Source organism: Hyperolius riggenbachi, chromosome 2 (assembly GCF_040937935.1).
Source record: "Hyperolius riggenbachi isolate aHypRig1 chromosome 2, aHypRig1.pri, whole genome shotgun sequence".
NCBI lineage: Eukaryota > Metazoa > Chordata > Amphibia > Anura > Hyperoliidae > Hyperolius > Hyperolius riggenbachi.
Genome location: NC_090647.1, coordinates 138827104 through 138853393, shown reverse-complemented (window position 1 = coordinate 138853393; position 26290 = coordinate 138827104). Strand labels below are relative to the sequence as shown.

The window sequence follows — 26290 nt, the reverse complement described above, 5'->3', positions numbered from 1 at the left end:
GGCCTTCTGGAGTCTAAGGACTGTCTGCCAACAGCCCTTCTGGAGTCTAGGGACTGTCTGCAAGCAGGCCTTCTGGAGTCTAAGGACTGTCTGCAAACAGGCCTTCTGGAGTCTAGGGACTGTCTGCAAGCAGCCCTTCTGGAGTCTAGGGACTGTCTGCAAGCAGCCCTTCTGGAGTCTCGGGACTGTCTGCAAGCAGCCCTTCTGGAGTCTAGGGACTGACTGCAAGCAGGCCTTCTGGAGTCTAGGGACTGTCTGCAAGCTGCCCTTCTGGAGTCTCGGGACTGTCTTCAAACAGCCCTTCTGGAGTCTAGGGACTGTCTGCAAGCAGCCCTTCTGGAGTCTGGGGACTGTCAAAAACATTTCAACCTAGACAGCACCTTATGTAGCTGTGCACATGCAGTCGTTTTAACAATGGTGAGAGACCAGACAGATTTTTTTCCCATGGACCCTACTGGCAGGCCTCTGCTCTGCATCATATTTACCAGCTTGCCCACCCTCTAATTGCTTTGTAATTGGGCATTTATTTCCCTTAGCAAGCTAGCCAAGTGGTTCACATTGCCTTATACAAAAACTTTAATGCACCAGGCACTGTACCAGCCCTAAATCATTCAATGAGAGGCAGCCTGGGGGGAAATCTCCCCCCTTCCCTACTGGCCAGTCTTCCCCTGTGCTGGATGTTCTACTGCTACCATATTTTGATCTATTTATGTCTATGGACCACAGTATTGGCTGTTTTGCACTCTGTACCCCACAACAGAAAATATTGGTTCTATATAAATAAAAAATTATAATAATAATACTGTACAATCAGAAAAAAATGACATATGCTAGAAAAAAATATACATTTATTAAAAAAAAAAAAAACTAAGAAAGCCAGACTACGCAATTGTACAGATAAAGCCATTCACACTGTAAAAGTATACATAACTTAGAAAGGGTGTTTTTTTTACCTGTTTTGCACGTCTGTGGAGATGTGTAAGAGTAGATAAGTCAATCTGGCTGCCAATCTGTAGAACCTTTCTGTGGTGGCTGCTAGTGCAAAGGAATAAGTGTCCTGACATGATACATGGTGGGAGTGGTTTTAATAACCTCTGTACATATTGCTCAATTACCACCTGCACTGACATGAATCATGATCTCTCCATTGCTGTTTATAAACTGCATACGTAAACTTTCTGAGAAAAGGGAAAATAAATATTACACCAGTGTTTTAGGATCAGAACCTATGTTAATAGTAATACAATAACATCATGCAGGAAATACAAACAGCAATGTTCTTATTCTGTCGCAATAATGTTTAATACTGCAGAGGAATAGGATTCAACATTTTTAAAAAAGGTTGCCTTTCCAACACAATTAGCTTCTTCTCTAGAATCTTCTCACAGTAGATATTTTCATATATTACATTTGTCAAGTTTTCAATTGCACACTGCTTGAAAGTTATTCTAAATAGAAGATGAAAAATGATCTCCTATTAGAAAAAGCAGGGGGAAAAGTTAATTGCATTTGGGCCCTTGGCCCTTATTCAAATTTATTTTTCTCCTAAGTTTTCTTAGGTGATATTTTCTTATGTCATCAATAAAATGTCTTTTAACCACTAGCCTATCTGGCCGAGTATTCTCATACAAAAAGGCGCCACTAAAATCAAATTGGACAAGTACTCTGGTCCAGTGTTTAAGCGGCGGTGCGCACGCATGCGTGGGGCCGCAGTCCTGTGCACCCAGGCTGTTTTCAGTTTCGGGAATTGGGGAAGGGAAGCAGGGCTTCCTGGGACCAATTGCAGTGCCTGTAATGAATGGACATGACCCCGATCACAGGCCATGTCCATTCATAAGAATGAACGTGAATCAAAGTGTAAAAAAACTGTGAGTGTTGAATTGCACACCACATATTTTATTTTTTAATAAAATCAATTAATTAATTAAATCACTTCCAAACCTCCTTCCACCCCCACCCCAGTTACCAAGCAAACAAACTGGGAAAAAAATGTAAAAAAAATTCCATAAATAGTTGCCTTAGGGACTTAGCTTTTTTTTTTTTAATATGTATTTCATGAGGATATATTAATGTTGTTTTAATACATAAGAGCTTAAAATTGATGGGACACACAAAAAACAAACAAACAAACAAAAAACCCCAGAAAAATACACCTTTATTTCCATATAATATATTGACGCCACACATTGTACTAGGAGCATAACTTAAATGTTGTGATAGCCGGGACTAATGGGCAAATAAAATGGGTGGGGTTTATTTATAGCATTGCTTATTTTAAAACTATATGGGATGGAATTGGAGAAATAGTGTATTTTTTGTGTGTGTATTTGCCTATAAATTGCATAGAGAATAAGTGATTACTGAAAACAAGTATCACTCTCAAAAAGCTTAATATGTGGTGAAAAAAAACAAGATATAGATCATTTATGTGTGATGAGTAGTGATAAAGTTATTGGCGAATGAATGGGAGGAGCGCTGACAGGGAAAAATTGCTTCCGTCCTGAAGGGGAAACCACCTGCGGGCTGAAGTAGTTAAGCCACCCGCCAGCAAGAAAATACTGAGAATATTTACAGTTCATATGTATATATACTGTATGCTTACACATGTATTTTAAATTTTACAAAAACAGCTGAGGCCTAGTAAATAGCCTCACATCCTCCATAGGTCATCTGCCAGGTGGATGAACTTGGCTGAGCGATGGCCAATTCTATTGTGCAAGCTGCTCCCACAACTGCCACGTTGCATCACACATGCGACACTCTATCTCGCACACAACACTCCGTCATTCCCCACCTTCCCCATGACTTTGCATCTGTGCAGTTCAGCCCAGTGATGTCACCCAAGAGGATCGGGTCCCGATGCTCAATGGGCGACATTAGTCATAGGTGTGTATGCACTTTTTTTTGCTAAAGAGCTTACAGATTTTACATTTTATATTGACATGATAAAGGGCATTTGCCAGTAGACATAGGAAAATGCCCTGCCGCTTAAGCCTGGTACACACTTTCAATTATAATTGGCCGATCACTGACCAATTTTACCACCTCCATTGAGTATAAGGGTCGACAGATTTGAATACTATGAGAAGATTATGTAGGTAAACCCTCATACTATGGGCAATGAATTGACGAAATGCCGGGAACTGCTACCTGAACAACTATGAAACTATGAAATGCCGGGAACTATTACCTTAACAACTACGAAATGCCGGGAACTACTACCAGAGGTTGTCAAATGCTTTTTTGCTTGGTAGCAGAAAAGCGTTTGATGTCCATGTGAACCAGGCCTTACTCTAGCTATATTGTGCAGGTACATATCCAGTTCACTTCCACAGGCTCCTCATTGAATTAGAGTAGGCAGTGCTACATTTCATCAGCTTCTGGAGAGAGCATCAGGCTTGCTTCAGAGCCTATACTAATGCAACAGCTTCTTGCAGCACAGTCCTGAAATAATATTGGCTCTAGAAAGACTGCAAATTATTGGCTATACTGAAATATAATCCGATTCAATTATAAATCAAGCCCCCAATTTTTATCTGAAAAACTAGCTGATGACCTGGCATTGCCCGGGTATGTATTTGGTTGTTGTTGGCTCCACGCACTTTTTCTAACCTTGACACACAGTCTACTCAATAACCAAGTCTATGAGCTATAGGGCCCTTGGCATCAATAATGTAAATTTTCCCACTGAAATGAAACAAATCTAATTGTCTGTTTATGGCTCCGTCCCTTTTCTGAATTTGAATTGACCAATGACAGACTGTACCAGGTTTAAGGGCTCTGCCATTAACAGTGTAAGAATGGCAGCAATGCAACGCTTCTCCTTGAAAATCAATAGGTGAATTTTGATTAGCTGTTTTAGGCTCTGCCCACTTTCCTGGATATTACTCCCAGTCTCCTAGTAACCAACTGTGTGAAGTTTGAGAACCCTGCCATTCACAGTGTAAGAATGGCTGCAGTTTATATTTTCCTAATAAAAAATGTTGTTGGGGTCTCGCCCACTTTTTGTAACCTTGACACCCAGCCAGTTGATGACTACGTTTGTGAGATTTGAGGTTCCTGGCATAGTAATATGAGAATGAAAGCAGTTTATCAAGCAAAGAAATCTGATTGTTTTTGGCTCTGTTTTTGGCCTTTTCTGAATGTGAACCCCAGTCACCCAATGACAGACCGTAGCAGGTTTGAGGCCTCTGCCATTAACAGTGTAAGAATGGCAGCAATTTAAATATTTAAATATTCCAGTTGAAAATCAATAGGTGAACTTTTCTGAATATTAATTCTAGTCACCCTGTGACCAACTGTAGCAAGTTTAAGAACCTTACCATTAACAGTGTAAGAATGGCTGCAGTTTGCATTTTCCTATTGAAAATGAATTGCTGAAATTTGATCGGCTGTTTTATCCTCTGCCCACTTTCCCTGAGTTTTTCACCTCGGTCAGCATACTGTATGTACAGTAGATAGATAGATGTAAAAATGTTTGATTTCTGAAAAACAATGTGGCCTTTACTCCACTACATGTCCTTATGACACACTGGTACCCTCAGCTGGTAACTTCACCACACTGGTTCCTCATGTTCATTGATCCTCACTCAACTGGCTCTTCCACCACTCTAATCTTCCCACCACCATTGATCCTGTTGTCAATGTGCACGTGGAGCAGGTTTAGCTAGCTTTCTGTTAGGTCTCCCATTTTTCTTAATCTGCTACCTGTTGTGTTGTTCGCTTGTCACAGTGACCTCTATTATTCATCTTTGCTGTGGGACACTATAACCTACAGCAAAACTGATGGTAAAATTGTGATGGCCAGAGGCTAAAGGAAGATAGGAGACAGCATTAAATGGGTAAAGGTTGCTATACTAAATTTACTGTCAGGCCGAATGACACTTAAACAAATTGTAAAAGTCCATATCATTGATCAGGCTTGAAAAGAAATATGGGAGGGAGCTAAAAGATCCCTGGCCAGAAAACTGACAAAGTTCAGTTATCTCTAGGTGTGTGCGTGTGTGTGTGTGCGCGCGCGTGCGTGTGTGTGTTTAAGTTAATGCATGTAAGTTAATGGGCATCAGAAAACATATTTTCAAGAACGTTTTTTCATTTTAACGAAGATGTGTACCTTGAGAAAATCCAAAAATGATGTATATAATTTACTATTCCCAGCTAAAGTAATTTTGCAATTAACATTTCACACTATAATGTTGCTACTGAGTGAATCATTCAAAGGGACCTATGTTTGTCTTAGACAATAAATTCCTGCAAAGTGGTTCGGAGGCAGATCAACAGAATACAGTATATAGTCATAGATCAATGTAGAGCGGTAGGACACTGAGAGGAGGAACAGCTGCTATTCTACCCAGGTGAGTATCTAGTCCAGGGATAAACAGTCAGGGCATGCTCCATACAGTCTGTGACCTCACTGGTCCTTGGATTGGATTTCTGAAGAATTTAATTGGGAAGAGCAGCATATACAGTACATATAGTTAATCATTAATAATGGTTACAAGGTGTAACGCTTTATGATGTTATAAAGGCATAACAGCTTGTAAGCATTTAACCCAAATTTATAGAATCATTTAACAAAAAAACTTCTAGTAGTAGTATTACAAAAAGTGCATACAATTCAACTTTTATTTAAAGCAGTTACTTCAACAATATGTACTATACATTTCTAAAACTGTTAAAAGAGAAAAATCCTGTTTCTTCCTTGCAACTATGCCCACTGTACTCTGGATTTCAGTTTTAAGCTTTAATTATAAACAGCAGCCATGATAGTCTGATGTAAAATATACTTCATTTACCTGCAAAACAATCTTAAAAATAAAAATATGATACTGTTCTATGTTCCTAATGTTGTATTTACGGTTCATAGGTAACACGCATACAATTTATTATTTCATGATTTTTTTTCAGTTTGAGTTTGCTTTAAAATGGTACCACAATGACATATAGAAGAATGTACTAAATTATTCAGAATACCCAATGTTATGTTAATTCGCATTATAAACAGTTAATATATCTATATATTGTTGTATATTGGTATGTAACTTCACACTCCCAGTGATGTTTGGTCTAGGCTATAATGTCACAAAGCCTTCCCCTCCCAGTGCATTCTGGGAGATCAGGTGTTGTTTCTACTCACTTTGGAACACACAACAAACAATCAATCCACAATGATGCAGGTGGTGGTAAACAAATCTCAAATCCTGTTCTGCCTTTGTCATTTTTCCAGAAGGACACATTTTTTAAATGACTCGTTCATCGTGGTTTTATGAGTCATTTAGATGTGCTTCAATGCGATTTACTTCACAAAACAGCATTGGACCTGATGCTCACACCCTCAGTGAATCTGCCAGTACTAATGCCAAGGGAGTAGCACGTATTACACAATTAACACAACATGTGTTACCAGGTTCACACTTGCGTAGCTATGGTAATGTGCCATATACAGTACTACTTACGTAAGTTGCATAACCATAACACGTGTTACCGTTGCAACATACACTTGGTGATGTGCATTGCGCTAATTGTGTAATGTATGGTACTCCCCTGGCGTTGGTACTATCCAGCTACCCTGCTAGTTCCCTTCTCTCCTTTGCTTTAAAACTCCTGGAGCATCTAGTCCACCAACACATGACCCAATACCTTGGCTCCAACTCCCTGTTTGAACCACTACAATCTGAATTTTGGCTGGCCCAATCCACCAAGGCCATCAATGACCTCACACTCGCCAAGGCCAAAGGAAAATACTCCATCCTCCTCCTCAACCTCTCATCAGCATTCGACACAGTTGATCACCCCCTGCTACTACAATCCCTGCAATCTGCGTGCATCCAAGACCCTAGCCTGGTTCTCCTCTTACCTCTCAAATTGTTCCTTCAGGACCTCATTCAATGGCTCCTCCTCAACCTACACCGTCACTTGGTTGGGGTCCTCCAAGGCTCTGTTCTTGGTCCCTTGCTGTTATCATCCACCTGAAAATTCATCTCCTCCCTGGGCTTCAACCACCACCTATACACACCCAGATGTACCTCCAGACCAAGGATCTCTCCATCACCACCTTGGAGAAGGTATTCTCCTGCATCTCAACCATTTCATTGTGGATGTCAGCTAGGTTCCTGAAATTAAACCTGTATAGAAAAGGCCTCCTTTTCTCCCCGCCCCCTGCTATCTCATCCCTCGCAGACATCTATGTCACTGTCAACAGCACAATCATTCACCCAACCGCACATGCCTGCTGCCTGAGTGTCACTCTGGATTCAGCCCTCTCCTTCACCCCCACATCCAAACTATTACTAGGGCTTGCAATTTCCATTTACACAACATCTCCAAGATCCGCTCCTTCCTGACCCTGGACATTGCCAAAATCTGTGCCCATGCCCTTATTGTCTCCTGCCTGGACTACTGCAACATCCTCCTGTCAGACCTCCCTCTGAACCACATTGCCCCCCCCCCCTACAATCCATCATGAACACAGCAGCCAGACTCATTTACTCCTCCCACTGCACCATCTCCATGACTGCCCTACGCAAATCCCTCCACTGGCTCCTGATCCGCTTCAGAATTAGCTTCAAGATCCTATGCTTGGCCTACAAATCTATACACAAGTCTTGCTCAACCTACATCTCTGACCTGGTCAGCAGATACATATCTGACTTCCCTAGAGCTGCCCTCATCCTGTGGAGCTCTCTCCCACAGCCCATCAGCCTTTCCCCCTCCTTCAGCACCTTCAAACATGCCCTCAAAACTCACCTCTTCAAGAAGGCCTACTCCACCTTGCCGATGCCCTACTCTCTCTGCCAAGAACCTCTCTATACAGCCTCCCTCCTATTGTGTCACCACTCCCTCTCTTTAGATTGTAAGCCTTTGACTGGGCCCTCCCTCCTTGTGTATCCTATCTGATTGTGCATCCTGCCCACAGAATAACATGAACTCGATTTACTTGGACTACTACTCCAGTGTATGATCTGACATTGTGTGTCTTACTGCTTAATACCTGTATTGTGTTTTCTGTCACTCCTATTATCATTATTTATTGTCCACCACTGTATAATATGTTGGTGCAATATAAATCCAATAAACAATAATACTATTGCATTGTGCTTCCTGAGCATGGATTATGTACACAATACATCAGGCCCAATATGAGTTGGCATAATCCAAGAAATTAAGACTTTTTATTGATCCATGACATGAGCCACCAAGTGTGACATTTCAGAGCACCAGCCCCCATTCTCATGCTTGATGCTTGGACCCTTCACATTTGAAAATACATACAATTTTTTGGGTAAACAATTACAAGGGCTATAATACGGAGTATTTCCCTTTTATTATACTGGATCATGCCAAGTTGCCAACGACTACAATTTGCTCTGCTGGCAGGCAGGTTCACAGCATGTTTAATAATTAAGTGCGTTCCACCCAAAATTGTTGTAATAAAAAAAATTGATACACACCTACTTGTTCTCACTTACATTGTTTGAAATAGTAATTTCCTTAATGCTCCTTAGCGTGCGTAGGTAATTTTTCCCACAGTCATGTCAAGTGATTGAGATGAGAATCCCTCAAGGGGCCATCTATGATCTGAAATAACCAGGCTCCATGATGGAAGTCATTAAGCCAAAATGATGCATTTCGTCTACAGAGGAAGAGAAATATAAAAACAAGTTCTGCCAAGGAAGTTTGTACCTCCACCAAAACACCCATCAAAATTCAGGCTTATCGGAGTAAGTAAAGACCCAGATAAGACTTTATAATCTGGGTCTTTACTTACTCCGGTAAGCCTACATTTTGGGTGTTTTGGTGGAGCCTCCAACTAGCACTGACGTTATACACCATTTTATTGACAAGTCATCTGAGGACTTCACTTTGGCAGCTTGTGAACATTTTCGCTCTTGAGCGCAGATAACTACCAATTTAGTTTGTAGTGCAGTTTGTTAGCTATACATGTTCAGGCAGATTAAAGAGGTTTGCTTTGATTAGCGTGCCAAAGTTCTGGAGGACATTCTGTAATCATGCTTGTTAGTGGAGAAAATAGGAAGACGTGGATGAAACTATAATTTTGTCTGTATTCATTACATCAGATTCATTATGAGATAATTTCTACAACTCTTGACAAAATATATGGAATCGCCACCCTTGAAGATGTCCCCTCTACTTGATTTGCTATAAAATCTTGAATGCCATCTCTTAGAAAATCCTCAACAACTGACGTTAAGCTTACAGGTCTATAATTTCCCAGATCTAATTGTTTCAATGGTGCATGAGCCAGCCTGGGGCCCCGGGAACTCTCACTGCCCGGGGCCCCAGAACCAGCATCCAACACCATATGTGAGCGCAGCCAAAACCTTGGAGCTGCCACATCCAAGGCCTGTCTCCTACTGCTCTAAAACTTACCAAACACACAATTGGAGAACCTCACTCCCAAACAGTTCTCTGCTGCTTTATAAAGCCTGCAGGCTGCTTATAAGCCAATGAAAAGTGCACACATAATACACCTAGCTTGCAGTGATAATCAAGCAAAAGCTGAGCAAGTCAGCCAATTAGTAGGAGAGGGCTTCAGTTGCATATAGACAATGGCTATATGACCAGCAGGGGGCACCAGCGTGCAGGATATTCCCTCTCATCTGCCCCCCTCCTAACTAAACTGCATGGGATACTACAATAATTAAAAACAATGGTGCATGAGCCAGCCTGGGGCCCCGGGAACTCTCACTGCCCGGGGCCCCAGAACCAGCATCCAACACCATATGTGAGCGCAGCCAAAACCTTGGAGCTGCCACATCCAAGGCCTGTCTCTTACTGCTCTAAAACTTACCAAACACACAATTGGAGAACCTCATTCCCAAACAGTTCTCTGCTGCTTTATAAAGCCTGCAGGCTGCTTATAAGCCAATGAAAAGTGCACACATAATACACCTAGCTTGCAGTGATAATCAAGCAAAAGCTGAGCAAGTCAGCCAATTAGTAGGAGAGGGCTTCAGTTGCATATAGACAATGGCTATATGACCAGCAGGGGGCACCAGCGTGCAGGATATTCCCTCTCATCTGCCCCCCTCCTAACTAAACTGCATGGGATACTACAATAATTAAAAACAATGGTGCATGAGCCAGCCTGGGGCCCCGGGAACTCTCACTGCCCGGGGCCCCAGAACCAGCATCCAACACCATATGTGAGCGCAGCCAAAACCTTGGAGCTGCCACATCCAAGGCCTGTCTCCTACTGCTCTAAAACTTACCAAACACACAATTGGAGAACCTCACTCCCAAACAGTTCTCTGCTGCTTTATAAAGCCTGCAGGCTGCTTATAAGCCAATGAAAAGTGCACACATAATACACCTAGCTTGCAGTGATAATCAAGCGAAAGCTGAGCAAGTCAGCCAATTAGTAGGAGAGGGCTTCAGTTGCATATAGACAATGGCTATATGACCAGCAGGGGGCACCAGCGTGCAGGAAATTCCCTCTCATCTGCCCCCCTCCTAACTAAACTGCATGGGATACTACAATAATTAAAAACAATGGTGCATGAGCCAGCCTGGGGCCCCGGGAACTCTCACTGCCCGGGGCCCCAGAACCAGCATCCAACACCATATGTGAGCGCAGCCAAAACTGTTTGGGAGTGAGGTTCTCCAATTGTGTGTTTGGTAAGTTTTAGAGCAGTAGGAGACAGGCCTTGGATGTGGCAGCTCCAAGGTTTTGGCTGCGCTCACATATGGTGTTGGATGCTGGTTCTGGGGCCCCGGGCAGTGAGAGTTCCCGGGGCCCCAGGCTGGCTCATGCACCATTGTTTTTAATTATTGTAGTATCCCATGCAGTTTAGTTAGGAGGGGGGCAGATGAGAGGGAATATCCTGCACGCTGGTGCCCCCTGCTGGTCATATAGCCATTGTCTATATGCAACTGAAGCCCTCTCCTACTAATTGGCTGACTTGCTCAGCTTTTGCTTGATTATCACTGCAAGCTAGGTGTATTATGTGTGCACTTTTCATTGGCTTATAAGCAGCCTGCAGGCTTTATAAAGCAGCAGAGAACTGTTTGGGAGTGAGGTTCTCCAATTATGTGTTTGGTAAAATCTAATTGTTTCCTCTAATGTATGCGTGCGTATTGGGACTAACCCACTTAAAAGAGTCGCAAAAGAGTGTACGCATTGTTGTGTTGCCAGTGAGTTAGGCGCCGGGAGAGTCGAATGGCGGTGTAACGATTGTGGAATTATCTCCGTGGTCAGCGACTGCGGAAGTCCTCCACAAGCGTGTGAAATGATAGAACCCAGCTTTTGGTGCAAAGCACCAGTAGAGGTGGAATTCCCACTGGCAGATGGAGCTGTGGAGTGCAGAGGAATAAACCCTCTGCGCTGCCACAGATGCCAGATGGAAATTGTACGGAAGGAAGCAACACAGGGCAAGATAGCCCTTAAAGAGAGAGAATGAGCACAGGGACAGAATGTATGTGTGTCCACCAATCTAGTCACCACCCAGCGACGGTGAACACACAACAGCAGAAACGAAGTGGGAACGCAATCGCAAGAGTGGCGATTGTCAATAGTGACACAAGATCGAGTAAGACAGAACACAAGTGTAGCAAGAAAGACACAGCAATAAACAATGATCAGAACGTTTAAGGAAAATAACAAACGCTAGCTAAATGCGAACACCGCACTCATTCGCAACAGCGAACGCGTTTAAGCATGATCACCGCGCGTTAGGCGCCCAGTGATAAGCGTGCCACCATAACTAACCAAAGAAACACAAACACGAAATAGAGAACGCGAACGCTTGCTAAACGGTTACCTCACCAAGCCTACAGCAAGCATTCGTATCAGACAAGACAGACAGAAGGAGCAGCCAGCAGCAACCGCAGCCCTGACCCACACTCCCAGACAGAGCACAGAAGGATCCACCGCCACTACCGCCAGGGCGAGCGTGATCCCAACAGACACAATGATTTCCTGTCGACCGCCGCTGGTGACAAGACAATCCCAAGACAGAAGGAGTAACCAGTAGCAACCGCAGCGGAGGTTATACTCCAAGATATGGACTAGAAAGATCCACCGCCTCTAACGTTAGGGCAAGTGCGATCTAAGTTCAAGACAGAACGATTCACCATCGCCAACCCCTGGTGACCCTGCAATCGCACAGACAAGACAAGACAGAATAGGCAGTACAAATATACACAAACTGACTGCACTAAATAGGAATGCAAGGAGCACTCCCCAAGATTTAACTATACTAAGATAGCAATGGCTGACACTCCAGGTGAGTTCAGCAGGACAAACCTCTATGACCAGCAAGGAATTCTGGGAGCACAAGGCATTTATACTGCAAGCCATCAAAGGAGGCAGCTAGGCAATTTACATGACAAGTGTATGCAAATTTCCCACCAGCAGAGCAACTCTGAAACTTGCAAAGTGAAGACAGGTCTCTTTTCCAGAGACCTGCAGCACTCAGACCTTAAGAATGGTCAAACAGCTGTCTACCTGTGCAGACAGCTGAGCGGATCATTACAGGCGGCTCTCCCTGCTACTGCAAAACTCCCTGGCGGCACTAAATACTATGGGGAGAGCAGCTGCCAGGGCCCTGAATTACCCTTATGCTCCCCACCCAGCATAACATTGCTGCTATGGGGTGCCTGGTTTCAGCACTCGGCGGTGAGCTCCATGCACCAAAACCACCTGCTTTGAAAAAATATACGATAAAGGAGTTTATCAATAGTAATCCAGACATTTGTATAGCGCTTTACGCCTGCCGGACTCAAAGCTCAAGAGCTGCAGCCACAAGGACTACTTCAAGAGGCCACCCTGCAGTGTTAGGGAGTCTTGCCTAAGGACCCTTACTGAATAGGTACTGACCCTAGCCAGGATTCAAAGGCAGAGTCCTTAAATCAGTATAAAACCCTGACATAATATTCAATAAAAACATGTTTTTCTACTTTTTATATGCCATGCGGTTATCATATTTGCTTTTGTGCATAAGTATTAGTATTCATTTAGAAATTATACGTTCCCAAAGTATAATTTTTTTCGCTCTGAAAGCTGACTTTGCATTTTATTTATAACTGCTTTATTCATGTTCTAACAAGCAGAAATGCTTTCTAAATTGTCTGACTTTGTTCAGGGGACCCGGCAGTGTAGGAGAAGTGTTTATTTACATTCCTCACTTGATACAATTAAACACAAGATAACATTATCTACAACTTCGGATGCGTCCAGATTTCTCTGCACTGAACTTCGAAGTCCTGTGTGTAACGCTTTGAATGCTGTTCTAGTAAAAAAAATGCTGGTTGCATATAATATGCTGTAAATAATATATTAGAGCAAAGAAGAAATGCTGGGTTTCATTCCGCTTTAAAGAGTAACTGTGTTAGCCCAAAAAATCAAATTTAAATCTCTATTGCAATGTGTTAAATAGTTTGTAAGGGAGCCAAAAAGGCAATGCTGAAGTTAAAAAGCAATCTAATTTTTTTACTGTGTGGCTATCATTCAGCCTTTTCTCCAAGCTCCTAAGGAGGACGCAAAGCCGCATAACAGATACTGCAGAGCATGCAGAGCATGCCCATGTCTGCCCGACCCCCCTCTCCCCCCCAGGACCAGGTGCCGATGTCTGCCCGACCCCCTCTCCCCCCCAGGACCAGGTGCCGATGTCTGTCCGCTCCCCCCCCCCCCCCAAGAGCCGATGTCTGTCCGACCCCCCCCGGTCTCACCCCAAACAGCTGACACGGAGAGAGAGCGGGAGCGGAGTACATCTACACACTTCCAGCGCCGCCACCGCAGAGCAGCCGCCGCCGAGTCACATGTGAGAGAATCACGAGCAGGAGAGAGATGCATGGCGGCGGCTGCTCTGCGGTGGCGGCGCTGGAAGTGTGTAGATGTACTCCGCTCCCGCTCTCTCTCCGGGTCAGCTGTTTGGGGTGAGAAGATATCGGCACCTGGTCCTGAGGGGTCGGACAGACATCGGCTCTTGGGGGGGGGCGGGTTGGGGGGGGAGCGGACAGACATCGGCACCTGGTCCTGGGGGGGGGGGGGGGGAAGAGAGGGTCGGGCAGACATCGGCACCTGGTCCTGGGGGGGAGAGGGGGGTCGGGCAGACATGGGCACTCTGCAGTATCTGTTATGCGGCTTTGCGTCCTCCTTAGGAGCTTGGAGAAAAGGCTAAATGATAGCCGCACAGTAAAAAAATTATATTGCTTTTTAACTTCAGCTTTGCCTTTTTGGCTCCCTTACAAACTATTTAACACATTGCAATAGAGATTTAAATTAGATTTTTTGGGCTAACAGTTACTCTTTAACCAGTACACTAGCCACATTAACCTGAACTTAATTCAATGCTCAGCAAGATGTTGGTGCTATATATATAATAAATAATAATGATTCCCTTAAATCAGAAGACTGGGATGCTTCTGCATTTGTAATATGCAACAAAGATGTTTCCCTTGTGAAGACAGAATCAAAGTAATCATTCATTAGCTTTACTTAAGTTGTCTACTATGAAGTTTCCTACCTCATCTTTTAGGAGTCTTAAAGAGACTCTGTAACAAAAAAAGTTCCCCTGGGGGGTACTCACCTCGGGAGGGGGAAGCCTCAGGGTCCCAATGAGGCTTCCCCCTCCCCTGTAGCTGCAGGCAATCCAGCGCTGGCTCCCCAGAAGTCTCCCGCAATCCTGGCTCGACAAGCCTGACAAGCTACATTTATTTACCTTCCCTGGCTCCAGCGGCAGCGCTGTTGCGGCTCTCAGCACGGAGATAGGTGGAAATAGCCGATCTTCGTCGGGTCCGCTCTACTACGCAGGCGCAAGAGACTTGCAATTGTGCAGTAGAGCGGCCCGACAGCGATCGGCTATTTCCGCCTATCTCCGAGTGGAGAGCCAATACTGCGCTGGAGCCGGTAAGGTAACTATTTACATTCCCGCTGTTCCAGGAGCTTTTTCGCCACCGCCGTGGGACACAGAAAGACGGGGAAGCCTCGAAAGGATCCAAAGGCTTCCCCCACCTGAGGTGAGTACCCCCCCAGGGGAACTTTTTCTTGTTACAGGTTTCTTTAACCATTCAACCTTATTTATTTTATTTTTTTGTGATGACATACCGGTACCTGTAAAACTTCTGTGGATTTGATTTGATATGCCTAGTGATTTTCAGCTTCAATCATTGCCAGCCTATTTTCTTTTTTACAATTTTTATTGCACTCCTTATAATTTTTAATGTAGCCGTGGTCCCCTGCTGTTCTAAGTCCTTATAAGCAATCCTTTTAATTTTCTCTCTAACCTTCTATTCATCCACATTCATTATTATTATTAATTGAATTTATAAATCACCAGCATATTACACAGCGATGGACAATAAATAGGGATATATACAATGTTAACCAGGGATGTCAGACAGAGAGGTAGCACATGGTTATACAACAGTGCACAAGGCTAGGCACACATACAGGGATCATGTGATTTTACAGAGGACCAGCAATTCAAATTCATCCATAGATCAAACAACAACGAACAACATATATAAAGTGTTTTTCTCACATAGGACTCAAAGTGCATAAGCATGACTCAGACCAGTAATTGGTTGAATGGTAAATTGTGGTACAGAGGAAAAAGTTTGCAGGACCATACAGTGCATGACAACTAAGGGTTCCTGACCATCAGCCCCTGCATCTCATGACCTCTTTTACTTGCAGTTTTACCAATCTGCTGTAGTATTTGCAAATCTGCAGTATCATGGATATGTGGCAGGGGGCTCTGCTAAGGTTTTTGTGGCCCAAAGCGGTACATAATTTGTGACCTACATCATACCCACCCGCCCCCCACCCCCCTCCCCGCGATGGGTCATGGCAAAAATATGTGTGTCCATTTCATGATAACAATCTCTAAGCAGGCTCGGACTGGGCCACCAGGAACACGGGAATTTTCCCGGTAGGCCCGGCCCCTTTAACTTTAAACTTTAACTGCACAGAGCAGCAGGAGAGGAGGGGGTAGCTGCTCAGGAAAGGGGGACTTGAGCACACAGAAGCAGGAAGGAGGCACAATTCCCCCCTCACTCACCTGGGGCCCCCCTTTCCGCACTCCGCCCTCCAGAATTTTGAACAATGACAGAGGCTGGGCAGGGAACTACTTACTTCTCCTGAGTTCCATGCTCCGGGGATCTGCGTCACTGTGCATCACTTGTCTTCCATCTCCAATGCCTCTCACTGTACTTCCTGATTAGCGGAAGTACAGTGAGCGGCATTGGAGACGGAAGATACGTGACAGACAGACAAGATACGTGACATGGAGACGGAAGATACGTGACCCATAATTGCCACGCCCTTGTTCCAGTGCATGGCCACTCCCATTTCTTTGCTGCGGCACGCTGTTATAGTCTGTTATAGACTGAGCTCACAATCTATTTCCTACCATAGTCTTATGTCCTACCAAATTAATTAGAAAGCATTGACATTTGCAAACAATTTCTAGAGTACATGGGTATGTGAGCCCAACTTGGGGGGAAGGGGGGGAGTGGGCCCCAGGCTGAAACTTTCCTGGTGGGCCCTTAGTGTCTCAGTCCGACCCTGTCTCTAAGGGATATTATGAAGAATTAAGGTAGTTCTGAAGGAGGACAGTCTGTGACACGGAGGACCGCCAGTGACATTACTGTGTAATCTGTAGTAGTGGCTGGATAGTGCCATGGTTAAGGGCTCTGCCTTTGACACAGGAGACCAGGGTTTGAATCTCAGCTCTGCCTGTTCAGTAAACTAGCATCTATTCAGTAGGAGACCTTGGGCAAGATTCCCTAACACTGCTACTGCCTATAGAGCGCGTCTTTGTGGCTGCAGCTCTGGCGCTTTGAGTCTGCCAGGAGAAAAGTGTGATATAAATGTTCTGTGTCTGTGTTTGTTAATCTGTAAAGTGCTGCTATGCCCACAAACTCACTGATCTACCCCTAATCATACATTGGCCTCAATTCACTAAGCTTTATCAAACACTTTATCAAACGTTTGATAATTTACCTCATGGGTAAAATCTAATTTTGAATTCAAGGTGTTATATATTTATTGAATGCTTTATTGATAAAACATTCAATATATCTATAACACCTTTGTGAATTTAAAATTAGATTTTACCCATGAGGTAAATTATCAAATGTTTGATAAAGTGTTTGATAAAGCTTAGTGAATTGAGGCCATAGTGTCCCACACACTGACCCCAACCCCTAATTACATGCTGTCGGGTGTTTTGTGAACGATTGTACAAATCGCTATTGAAAATATAAAATAAAAAATGTAAAGCTCCTGAAAAAATCGGAGGAGCTTCAAATTCAAACATACGCCCAACTGTGAGTTCGTTTTTCATGGGTTTCTCACAGTAGTGGTTTAAACATGCAAATGTAAACCAATTTGTAAAAATATAAATTTAATATCAAATAAATATTACAATATATCAAAACAATATAGAATTGCACTTTTGATTCAAAACAAAAACTCGTAAAGTTATTCTTATAATGAGCTGGATAATATAACTTCAATGAAACAATCAAAGTGTTATCATATGCATTCACCAAAAACATATAAGGCTAAACCATTTAGCAGTTAATTCAACTACAGTGCATAGCTAGCCTATGACTCATCAAATATGGCCACCGGGCGTGTCAATCAATCAATTTACCACAGGATTTATGGAGACAAAATGGCTGAATCAAAAATAGTCTATTTATTCAAAAACAAAATGGCCGCTACTAGAAACAAGATGGCATCTATCAAAAACAAAATGTCACTATCAAAAGCAAAATGGCGGCTGCCAGCTATCCCATTTAATTATGACAGATTTATGATGACTCCGTGGATATAACGACTGGGCGTTGTCCCACAATTGATATGCATTCAAAAAAATGACAGGAATTTTACCTCTGTCTATGATAACATTTGCTAGTAAAAACTAAATTGGGACTAATCCGAGCTATTTTAGCAACAATAAATTAGCAGAAACTGAATTAGGTGTGGTCCTGTTCATGACACAGCAAAATACCAAAATATAAAGGGCTTATAGGAGGAAGCTTAAAGTCTAGCTTTTATCAAAAACAAGTTATGGAATTTACAGCGAGCGATCACAGAACTATTGATTGCATTTATCTAAAGAAAAATATACCCACTGTGAATGGGTTTTATCAACGATACGGAGTGAAAACTTTCTGTGCACTGAAAGAACTCACTCCCCTTGGCTATAAATGACTATAAAATAAGAAAAACATTTGTCATTAAATCAAATGTTCAGATATTTGTGCTGTGAATAATAATATCCATAAATAAAAAAAAAAACCCTTTTTATAATTACCAAATATGGAGTCTTTCTGGGCGTGTTCCTTTGGGCGTGATCATTCAGATGGTATGGATCCTCTATGATGACCTGTGATGTTCTGATCTGATGATCCCTATGAGCTGTCCCTTGCTGTCTATATACCCACCATTATCTATAATTCTGCCCAAAAGATCAAATCTTTCAGCCTATTAGTGACCAGTGGGAGTGTTTATGCACATGAGTTTTTTTTAAAACCTGTAGAGATCCATGACCAGTAGATGGCACTCTAAGCTCATTAATCATGTATTGCTGTTATATGGATATTTGACACTAGGGGTATTTCGATTATGTTCTTAGTAATTATAGCCCACAATGAATTAATCAATGATATAAATTCCCTTATGGATAGCTGATCTGGATTGGATCACTGGTTATGCTTTATTATGGAGTATATAGTGATCGCTTCCCCCATATCAAGCTACATCCGATTTTATCCAAAAATTTATAGTGATATATTTAAAATTACCATGGACCTCTCATTATAACACACTGTGAATGTTAGCAGAGTTTTATATTTCTAACCATTAATATAATTGTCTAGAATGCAACAAGGGTAAATATAGAATATTTCCATACCATTCTGGATATATTCATTCAAAGGATTTTGATGTTAATACGTATACATTTTCATATTATTACTGCCATTTAACTCATTTAACATGTATTAACTCCTGATAAAAACATAATTGATGGTAACTAATATATAAGACTTGATCATAAAATAGCTGTATTACTCACTTTGTATGATACATTTAAATTTCTACTTATAAGGCATACATATAAGTAAGTAATATTGTATTAACCTCCTTGCCGGTTATCCCGAGCTCAGCTCGGGGTAACCTGCGCAGGAGGATTTCTCAGGCCCCGCTGGGCCAATTTGCATAATTTTTTTTTTGTTACATGCAGCTAGCACTTTGCTAGCTGCTTGTAACATTCGATCGCCGCCGCTCATCGCCGGTCCGACGCTACCCGCCCCCCCGCCCCAGACCCCTGCGCAGCCTGGCCAATCAGTGCCAGGCAGCGCTGAGGGGTGGATCGGGATTCCCTGTGACGTCCCAACATCCATGACGTCGGTGACGTCATCCCGCCCCATCGCCATGGTGACCGGGGAAGCCCTGCAGGAAATCCCGTTCTGATTGGAGTGGGTGGGGGGATGCCGCCGCTTAGCGGCTATCATGTAGCAAGCCCTGGGCTCGCTACATGATTTGAGAAAAAAAGAAAAGAAAAAGTTCTGCGCTGCCTCCTTGCCGGCGGGAATTAAACCGGCAAGGAGGTTAATGTTACATTCTGAGTTGGCATAATTGTTTATCTGTACTTTGTCCTTAGATCTGGGATGCATGTGTTCACACCTTGTTTGCTATGCTACCAAGTGTCTTGGTCTGAAACAATAGTTAATCTCTAAAATATACAAGCCTAAAGCCGCATCTACACGCGTAGATGCGGCCGCGATGTTCCTTATCAATCGAGCCGCTGATGCGACTCTGATGCGGCTCGATTGATAAGATCCAACAGGACGGATCTCCCCACCGCCGATTCCCTGCTCGCTCCCCGCGAGGGGACAATGGCAGGGAATCGAGCGGAAGATAAGCGGCGCCGGCGGGGACGAGCGGGGAATCGAATGCGGCGCACGCGCGGCGAGCGGGGACGCGGAAGAGGCGATCCGGCGGCTAATCGGGCCGCCGGATCGCAGCCTCATCTGCCCGTGTAGATGAGGCTTTAGGGATTGTATACAGAGGTTCATCTACCCAGCAAATATATCTGCCTCTGAGACGTCTCTTCCATTTTTACTTAAATTTCTCTTGTTTGGCAATTGTTTGTAAGACAAGGTTTTGTGTTAAATATTAGTCAGATTGTCCTTGTCTCCCAGTCAGAATACTATGTATAATGCCTGATTCATTACATTTCTATATTGCAATAGGTTATACACTTCTTAATATTAAAGGACAATCATATATCTTACTAATCAATACACCTATATTAACCTATAATAATTATACATCACAAAGTCTTTGTCTTCTGTACCTAAGGGAAAGAAAATATTAGGTTTATTTTTATTTGATCATACACAGTTCAATTAATCGGAAAATGATATTAGGAATCCTGACAATGCACTATGCAGGGCCGGATTTGTACTTTTTACCGCCCAAGGCCCATTACCTCCAGCCGCCCCATGACAACAACGTGGTAAGGATAGGTTAGAACTACTAATAGATCAGGTTATTAGGTTTAGGTACTTAGAAAAAAAAAAGGGGCTTAGGAAAGATTAAAAGCTAGGCCTTTTGGCAATTTAGGTTGAGGCTAGGAATTTGAGAATAGCATTATGGGAAAAGGTTTAAAATTAAGTATCAGGTTAGAGTAAAGTTGGCCATACAATTATAGATTTCTACCCAATGTTCCAAAGCGATCGGTTCCTTTCTGAAAGGAATCAATTCAGAAGGACTAAAAGGGCGCCGCCATTCACTCCCATAATAAATATCGTTTAATGGGCGCCCAACAGGAAAAAAGGGCGGCGGAGAAAAATAACGTTTTAAAAGCGGCGCCCGGAGACTTTTAATGTTTATAACTGCTTCTCATGATTACACATTATTTAATGATTTATAATTTTTAAAACATTATTTTTAAACGGAAAACAGTACAATATTTTTTTAAAACATTATTTTTAAACGAAAAACAGCACAATATTTTTTTTAAAACATTATTAATGCTTATCACAGGGGGGGGTCTTAGGTTTAGGCACCACCAGGGGGGGTCTTAGGTTTAGGCACCACCAGGGGGGGTCTTAGGTTTAGGCACCACCAGGGGGGGTCTTAGGTTTAGGCACCACCAGGGGGGTTTTAGGGTTAGGCACCTCCAGGGGGATGGTTAGGTTTAGGCACCACCAGGGGGGTCTAGGGGTTAGGGGTAGGTACAGGGAGGGTTCTGTGTGAGAGTTGGGTTAGGTATAGCTTTAGTAACATTCTTATTAATGTTTTATAAAACGTTATTATAAATTTCACTTTTTAAACAGGGAAGATTAACTTTTTTACAATTGCCGATTTCATACACATTATTTAATGATTTATAACTTTATGAAACATTATTTTTAAACGAAATATAGCACAATTTATTTTTAAACGTTATTCATGCTTATCGTTTAAAACCCTGCGCCCTTTTTTCCCGGCGCCCTTTTTTAACGTACGCAGTGTGAATAGCTGTGCTAGGGCATGCAAAGACAAATGACTGTGGAAAGAGGAGAAGGGAAACAATTCTACCTGATTAAAATGATGAAAGCAGTGACAGGGCTGCATAAAGAGAAGTGATGGAAGCAGGGGGATGGAGGGGAGCACCAGGCAGCCTTGTTTTAGTAGCTTCGGGAGTCACAGGCTCCCGGGAAGGAAAAAGGAGGGGGAGGGGGAGAGAGAGGGATACCAGTTGGTCACTCATTGCACACGATCAGACAGGCACAGCGTGATTCTAGTCTGCAAAATGCTTTCTGTTCTGCAGACACTTCTCCTCCCTCCCTTCCCTCTCACAGCGCTGCCACCACACACAGATACCTGTATGCTGTGCTGAGAGTAGCCGCCCTTCTTCTTGAATCTGAATCTCCCAGCTTGGCTTCTCTGCTCAGCCCCTCCTCCTCCCTCAGTGTCAGAGTGAAGAGGAAAGGAGGGGAAGGGCGATTTCCTCCATGCAGATCTTAGCAGAGACTGGGAACAGCGCGCAGCAGAGACAGCTGACGTGCTGCCTGGTGTACAGTCACTGTGCGACAGCCGCCCCAGCTCTCCTGTCGGCAGGTTTCCGCCCTAGGAACCGGCCTAGGTGGCCTGTGCGGAAATCCGGCCCTGGCACTATGCCCAAACCCTGAATTCCCCACCTCTAATCACACCACTTTCCACGCACGCTGATCCCAAAAACATATGTTGCCCCCAATGAAAATGACAGGACACCAAAAACAGTATCAGTAATATGAACATTACAGAACATGCATAGCCGGCCTTTGACCTGAGCGACCGGAGTGGTCGCTCAGGGCGCCAGCTTCCAAGGTGGCGCCTATAGCTGGCTACCTATACTGAGGGCACCTACACCTGATTTCCTATACTGGGGGCACATATAGCTGGCTACCTTTACTGAGGGCAGCAACATCTGTCTACCTATACTGGCGGCACCTACGCCTGGCTACCTATGGAAGGAGACCTACAACTGACTTCCTTTACTAGGAGCACCTATGCTTGGCAACTTATATTGAGGGCACCTCCACATGAGATCCTATACTGGGGGCACCTATACCTGGCTACCTACCTATACTGAGTCTGAGGGCATTATTTGGGTGGGCGCACAGCGGCTATAATGCGTGGTGCAAATTGTCGGTGCTGTGCTAGCATTCTAAATATTCCTGAAAGTTTCTAGCCTTCATTTTTAAGTGTATTCAGGATCATGCACTCTTTCCATCCATTCGTGGTTATTAATAGTATTTTTTTCTATTATACATATGTGAGGTGTCTTGGAGATCTGAGCATTTGGCGTGATGTGTCACGATGTCAAAAAGGTTGGGAACCATTGTACTAGGAGATATCTCAGGAGAAAAGGTGAATTACATATGGGTCTGTGTGTGTGTGCATTTTGTAGGTGTGTGTGCGCACACGTGGGAAGAGGATGAAGGGGGGGCACAAAAATCAGGTTTCGCTCAGGGCGCTGCGAAACCTAAGGCCAGCCCTGGGAACATGTATAACCCTATTGCCATGGATTATAACACAGGTTACAACATTTCCCAGCACCAATCATACCACAGGATATGCATCAAACCCTACTACAAAACATAAATCAACGTGGAACACTGAATACTACAAAACACCAGAGATCAAAAAAAGAAGTGGTAGTACAGAGAACTCAGAAATGACTAGGGTACAGAATATAGAGAATAGAGGAGGTTACTATACTTAACCACTTGAGGACCGTGGGCTTTACCCCCCTTAAGGACCAGGCACTTTTTTCCATTCAGACCACTGCAGCTTTCACGGTTTATTGCTCACTCATACAACCTACCACCTAAATGAATTTTGGCTCCTTTTCTTGTCACTAATAAAGCTTTCTTTTGGTGCTATTTGATTGCTGCTGCGATTTTTACTTTTTATTATATTCATCAAAAAAGACATGAATTTTGGCAAGAAAATTATTTTTTTAACTTTCTGTGCTGACATTTTTCAAATAAAGTAAAATTTCTGTATACATGCAGCGCGAAAAATGTGGACAAACCTGTTTTTGATTAAAAAAACCCCATTCAGACTATATTTATTGGTTTGGGTAAAAGTTATAGCGTTTACAAACTATGGTGCAAAAAGTAAATTTTCCCATTTTCCGGCATCTCTGCCTTTTCTGACCCCCTGTCATGTTTCATGAGGGGCTAACATTCCAGGATAGTATAAATACCCCCCAAATGACCCCATTTTGGAAAGAAGACATCCCAAAGTATTCACTGAGAGGCATGGTGAGTTCATAGAAGATATTATTTTTTGTCACAATGACACTTTGTGACAAAAAAAAAAGTTTCCATTTCTTCTAACTTGCGACAAAAAAAAATGAAATTTGCAACGGATTCACCATGCCCCTCTCTGAATACCTTGAAGTGTCTACTTTCCAAAATGGGGTCATTTGTGGGGTGTGTTTACTGTCCTGGCATTTTAGGGGGTGCTAAATTGTAAGCACCCCTGTAAAGCCTAAAGTTGCTTATTGGACTTTGGACCCCTTAGCGCAGTTAGGCTGCAAAAAAGTGCCACACATGGGGTATCGCCGTACTCGGCCCATGTGTGGGTGGGAGAAATATCTCTGTAAATGACAATTTTTAAAACATTTTTACACACAATTGTCCATTTACAGAGATCTTTCTCCCACTTAGCATGGGTATGTGTAAAAATACACCCCAAAACACATTATACTACTTCTCCTGAGTACGGCAATACCACATGTGTGGCACTTTTTTGCACTCTAATTGCGCTAAGGGGCCCAAAGTCCAATGAGTACCTTTAGGATTTCACAGGTCATTTTGCGACATTTGGTTTCAAGACTACTCCTCACGGTTTAGGGCCCCTAAAATGCCAGGGCAGTATAGGAACCCCACAAATGACCCCATTTTAGAAAGAAGACACCCCAAGGTATTCCGTTAGGAATATGGTGAGTTCATAGAAGATTTTATTTTTTGTCACAAGTTAGCGGAAATTGATTTATATTGTTTTTTTTTCACAAAGTGTCACTTTCTAAAAAGGGTGTCTTCTTTCTAAAATGGGGTCATTTGTGGGGTTCCTATACTGCCCTGGCATTTTAGGGGCCCTAAACCGTAGTCTGGAAATCAAATGCCGCAAAATGACCTGTGAAATCCTAAAGGTACTCATTGGACTCTGGGCCCCTTAGCGTACTTAGGGTGTAAAAATGTGCCACATGTGGTACCGTCGTACTCAGGAGAAGTAGTATAATGTGTTTTGGGGTGTATTTTTACACATACCCATGCTGGGTGGGAGAAATATCTCTGTAAATGACAATTGTTTGATTTTTTTACACACAATTGTCCATTTACAGAGAGATTTCTCCCACCCAGCATGGGTATGTGTAAAAATACACCCGAAAAACACATTATACTACTTTTCCTGAGTACGGCGGTACCACATGTGTGACACTTTTTTGCAGCCTAGGTGCGCTAATGGGCCCAACGTCCTATTCACAGGTCATTTTGAGGCATTTGTTTTCTAGACTACTCCTCACGGTTTAGGGCCCCTAAAATGCCAGGGCAGTATAGGAACCCCACAAGTGACCCCATTTTAGAAAGAAGACACCCCAAGGTATTCCGTTAGGTGTATGGCGAGTTCATAGAAGATTTTATTTTTTGTCACAAGTTAGTGAAAAATGACACTTTGTGAAAAAAACCCAATAAAAATCAATTTCCGCTAACTTTTGACAAAAAATAAAATCTTCTTTGAACTTTTCATACACCTAACAGAATACCTTGGGGTGTCTTCTTTTCTAAAATGGGGTCACTTGTGGGGTTCCTATACCGCCCTGGCATTTTACGGGCCCAAAACCGTGAGTAGTCTGGAAACCAAATGTCTCAAAATGACTGTTCAGTGGTATAAGCATCTGCAAATTTTGATGACAGGTGGTCTATGAGGGGGCGAATTTTGTGGAACCGGTCATAAGCAGGGTGGCCTTTTTAGATGACAGGTTGTATTGGGCCTGATCTGATGGATAGGAGTGCTAGGGGGGTGACAGGAGGTGATTGATGGGTGTCTCAGGGGGTGGTTGGAGGGGAAAATAGATGCAATCAATGCACTGGGAAGGTGATCGGAAGGGGGTCTGAGGGGGATCTGAGGGTTTGGCCGAGTGATCAGGAGCCCACACGGGGCAAATTAGGGCCTGATCTGATGGGTGGGTGTGCTAGAGGGTGACAGGAGGTGATTGATGGGTGTCTCAAGGTGTGATTAGAGGGGGGAATCGATGCAAGCAATGCACTGGCGAGGTGATCAGGGCTGGGGTCTGAGGGCGTTCTGAGGGTGTGGGCGGGTGATTGATTTCCCTAGGGGCAGATAAGGGTCTAATCTTATAGGTAGCAGTGACAGGGGGTGATTGATGGGTAATTAGTGGGTGTTTAGGGTAGAGAACAGATGTAAACACTGCACTTGGGAGGTGATCTGACGTCGGATCTGCGAGCGATCTATTGGTGTGGGTGGGTGATCAGATTGCCCGCAAGGGGCAGGTTAGGGGCTGATTGATGGGTGGCAGTGACAGGGGGTGATTGATGGGTGGCAGTGACAGGGGGTGATTGATGGGTGATTGACAGGTGATCAGTGGGTTATTACAGGGAAAAACAGATGTAAATATTGCACTGGCGAATTGATAAGGGGGGTCTGAGGGCAATCTGAGCGTGTAGGCGGGTGATTGGGTGCCCGCAAGGGGCAGATTAGGGTCTGATCTGATGGGTAACAGTGACAGGTGGTGATAGGGGGTGATTGATG

The 26290-nt window shown here is 43.4% G+C and overlaps 1 protein-coding gene across 1 annotated transcript in view; it reads right to left on the bottom strand.

Annotated features, from left to right (window-relative positions):
* LOC137544099 (retinol dehydrogenase 7-like) overlaps positions 1 to 22079 on the bottom strand; it is a 56667-nt gene extending 34588 nt beyond the window's left edge. The window contains exons 1-3 of the mRNA XM_068265162.1: positions 21848 to 22079; positions 8469 to 8632; positions 954 to 1178 (exon numbers count right to left, since the gene is read on the bottom strand). The gene's annotated coding sequence lies outside the window, so the exon portion shown is untranslated. The remainder of the gene's footprint in view (positions 1 to 953; positions 1179 to 8468; positions 8633 to 21847) is intronic.
* Positions 22080 to 26290: the final 4211 nt, after the last annotated feature.